The sequence below is a fragment of the Oryx dammah genome, unplaced genomic scaffold, assembly GCF_014754425.2.
Source record: "Oryx dammah isolate SB20612 unplaced genomic scaffold, SCBI_Odam_1.1 HiC_scaffold_13, whole genome shotgun sequence".
NCBI lineage: Eukaryota > Metazoa > Chordata > Mammalia > Artiodactyla > Bovidae > Oryx > Oryx dammah.
The window spans coordinates 51,250,579-51,254,987 of NW_024070197.1; positions in this window are offsets into that span (position 1 = coordinate 51,250,579).

Consider the following 4,409-nt stretch of genomic DNA (forward strand, 5'->3'; position numbering starts at 1 on the left):
CCTATATTATGGATGTGGTTTGTTTTGGCGGAGGTTCAGGGTTTTTCCCCAATCACAGAACTTCCTACAGTGTCAACAATTTATAGTCTGGCCCTGGGCTATTCCATGTTCTGGCACCCACTACAGAGAAAACAATCCTGAACTTCCTTATACACATTTTTCCTGAAAAAGTGCAGCTGCTCGTCAGCGCCCATCAAATGTCAGTGCCGAGCAAAGGCAGCACAGCAAGCTTACCACCAGTTTATGTGGGACACGGTCACTTTTCAGCACAAAACAGGATAGTTTGGGTGAACTGGTGACAGGCTTGAGTACAGCTGCCTTGGCTGGTGCAGAGCATTGGGTGCTGGGTGACTCCAAGGCTGCAGACCTGCGGTATCTAGCATGGAAGGGGATATTTTAAAGTTTGGTTTGGACTCCAAATTGTTTCATGTCTTTTGGGAAATTGTAGCCATTCTTGAGTCTCTAGCCCATCAGGAGAGTTTCCTGTGGTCGCCAGAACAAGTTCCACAGATCAGGGCCCTCCTGCCCGCCTCTTGTAAGGGCCCTGTGGGGACACTGGACCCATCCAGATGCCAGGATCATTCCCGCCTGGAGATGCTTAACTCAGTCATACCCATGGAGTCCCTCTGCTGGTTAAGGCCACACGTCCACGGGTCATGGGATCAAAATGTGGACACGCTCTCTGATTGTGGAGTGTTTCGGAACTCTACCATCCTCCAGGGAAACCCTTGGATACAAGTAGCCGTTGAGTGCTTAGAATGTGTTCTGTGTGATTGAGGACTGATTTATTTTGGCTGTGCTGGGTCTTCGTTGCTGTGTTTGGGCTTTTCTCTAGTTGCTGTACACGGGGCTGCTCTCCAGTTGCAGCATTCAGCCTTCTCCTTGTGGTAGCTTCTCTTGTTGTGGCTCTCGGACTCCAGAGCACAGGCTCCATAGTTGTGGCTCACGGGCTTAGTTGCCCCATAGCATGTGGGATCTTCCCAGGCCAGGGATCGAACCCGTGTTTCCCGGCATTGGCAGGCAAATTCTTAACCACTGGACCACCAGGGAAGTCCCAAGAGACTGAATTTTAATTGTACATAAGTTTAATCAATGAGAATTGAAACATCATATGTGAGAGGCCAGCGGCCAGCGTGCTGGACTTGATGTGAACAGATTTGTGCATTTGTAAACATACCCTCAGGGGTATGTTGCATCCCATTTATAGGAAACACTGTGCTGTGCCCTCAGCGGCTGAGGTTTCCAAGGCTTTTTCAGGAGCAGGTGGTGGTGCAGGGCAGGGTCAGAAGTGCTGGGTTATGGGCCGGGGTGCAGGGACTGCAGAAGGAAGGATCAGGGACATTGGTTACTCAGTGGCAGCTGAGCAGTCAGCCCCCTGCTCACATCCTTCCTCAGCTATGCAGGCATCACAGAGTCACTGCTACCTAGTACCCAGGGCCACCAGGAAAGGTGGCCTCTGTTTACTGAAGCAGGACCCAGGTAACTGTTCTCAGATAAGATGGTTTAAAGCAAACGTGGCCTTACAAGGATCGAGTTGGGTGGTGATGCTGGTGAGAGCAGATTGGCTTGAAGAGTCAAAACAGATGCTGAGAAAGAGACAAGATCAAAAAGGACATGTTTCTGTCCAGCCTCTGAGCTGACGTCCCCACTCAGTTATAATCGATAATTCAAAGGGGTTTGTCCAACAACAGGGCTGTCAGCAGCCATGACAGTGATGCAGCCGGGCCGCCTTCCCGGCCGGGCCTGGGCTAGGCGTTCTCATGATGTTCAGCCATCCTCGTCCCCGCTGCATGTCAGAACCACGTGGGGGTGCGGGCCTGACCCCTGCTGCTTGTGGTTTCCAGGGTCTGAGGAATGATGTTTTTAAAAAGCTGCCCAGGCAACTGGGTTGGGTGGGCTGGGATAAGGTCAGCCCACTTCCATTTGTTACAGGAAGCTCTGTGAAAGTTCTGTGGGGTGCCCCCCGCTGGGTTTTAAAGGGGAAGCTGGGCTCGCTGGAAAGGTTGGAGGTAGGAGGCGATGGAACTGGCAGGAAGACCATCTGGATTGCAGGCTGCCGTCGGGCCAGGCACAGCCTTCCATTCCTGTCTCTCTGATGTGTGCTACCGAAGGCGAGATACAGCCTCACGGAAGAAACCCGAAGCCCTGAACTTAACAATCTCATCGTATAATGACCTGCGGTTCTGCCTTTATGGAAACGCCGACCCAAAGGCACATGTTCAGGCAGCCTGCAGTTTATGAGGGTGGGGTTCTCAGGATGGTGGAAGGCAGCACAGTAATCGGAGGGGGTCTTCAGGTTGGGAGCTGGGGTTGATAGAGAGCAGCCGTGTGTCAATAGTCCACAGGCCATCCGTTCCCACGGAGACTTCAGGACAGAGAAAGACTGGTGTCCAGAGGGGCCTTGCTGGAGCAGAAAGGACCACGGGGCCCTGAGCTGGACAACGCCCACCGCTTGGTGACATCCTGTCCCAACAAGAGCCCCGAGAGCAGATGGGCGCTTTCATCTCCTTTCATGTCCACGCTGGGCCTTCCTCTGCGCACAGAAGTCTTAGTCTCCCGGTAGGTGTTCTGCTTTGTAGGTTATTTTAAATCTGGCATTAGCCCTGGGACTCTGCGATTCTCCTGGGTACCACACAGAGCCTGGACGCATTGATCGAAACCACAAACACGGGGGAGGAAGGACGTCTGTCTCAGCCCTCAAAGCCACAGTACAGAAAACAAACACAGGTCCCGCCACTCCCGGTTCTGACTGGCAGCCAGATGCTGGGCCGAGGCCGACGGGTGTGCGGGACCTGCTCGCTGTGAGGTGACTGTGGCTGAGCTTTGTGCCCTGGAATTCCGGTCCAGCCTTTAACTTCAAAGCTTCCCCACTTTACTTTCATGTTATTTTCTCGTTTTGTCAAAGTACAGATGTGGACCCTGCCCACACCCCCTCTGTTGTCCATTCTGTGTCAACCGGGAGTCCAGCCCCTTCCCACGCAGCACCCCCCTCAGCATCCCTGGAGGCCCCACTCCCACCTGCCTGGTATCGGCTCCTCCTCCTCTTCTGGGACACCTGCTCCCCAGAGCTCCCGACCGTGCCTGGTGTGCCCCCTGTACACCAGCAAGAGTGAGGCTCCTCCTCTATGGGGCTCATCCCCCCACCCACCCAGCACTAGGGCCAGCCTGGAGGGTCCCACAGGACCGCCGCCCCTTCTTCCTGTGTGCCAGGCATCTGTGGGTCCCGATGGTACAGCTCTCCCTGCCGAGCCTCCCATCCTCCATTCTCCATGTCCGCACTGCACCCTAGCCACCCATCTCCAGACAGCATTATGTCGCCAGCCCTCTGGCTTTGCCACGTCCAGCATCTCCCCCAACCACCTGCTCTTCTCTTGGCAGAGACTTGGGTGGGAAACAGCAAGTTGGCCATCTCTCCTGCTTCCATGTTCAGGACCACGGCTTCTGCTAAACTTAGGAGGAAGCACGAGCTCCTTTCCCCAGGGGTCTGGGGTACAGCCCCACCCAGCTGGGGTTGCTGTGCCCCATCCATGGGCCTGGGCGTCAGTCAGTCCCTTCTCCTCCATAGCCTTGCCCGGAGCATGGCGTCCCTGCCTCCTCACCCCAGCTGCGCCCTGATACCCTCGCTGTTCTCACACTGGCACCTCATTCCCAGCTGTTTTTCCGAAGGCGGTGATCTTGCTTGCCTGCTCTCAGCGCTGAGTGAATACCCACTGGTGGATACTGCTGCCCGAGGTGCTCTGGCTCCAGGTGCTGCCAGCCACCCCCATCAGCTGTGCCCGCTGCCCCGGCCCTGGACTGCTGCCCCCTCCCGGGAGCACCCTAGCCCTCCAGCTCTGCGCCTGAACTTTTCTCCATGCCCAGGCTCCCCTCCTGGGATGTTCTCCTCCATCACCCAGCCCTCAGTGCTGGGGGCCTCCTGCTCATGGGTGCTTCTCCTGCATCACACGTTCCCGGGTGCTTACAAGTCGCCCACAGGCCTTGGGTCCTCAGACAAAAGTTTTGTCCTTCCGAAGTTAGCTGTCATGGCATGTTAGCTGAGTAGGTGGAAGAAAGCGAGGTATTAGATGTTTCAGATCACCAGAAATTCATCTCCAGTCAGAGGATCTGGTGCTTATAACTTGAGAAGTCCAGAGAAAGCAAGCAAAGTGCAGCAGGTGGGAAGGAGGTGTGGGGCAGGCGTGGGCCAGGCATGGGGCAGGTGTGGGCAGACGTGGGACAGATATGGCACAGATGTGGGGCAGACATGGGGCAGGAGTGGGGCAGGTGTGGGGCAGACGTGGGACAGGCATGGGGCAGACGTGGGACAGGCATGGGACAGGCATGGGGTAGGTGTGGGACAGGTTTGGGGCAGACGTGGGGCAGGTGTGTGGCAGGCTTGGGGCAGATGTGGGACAAGTGTGGGCAGATAC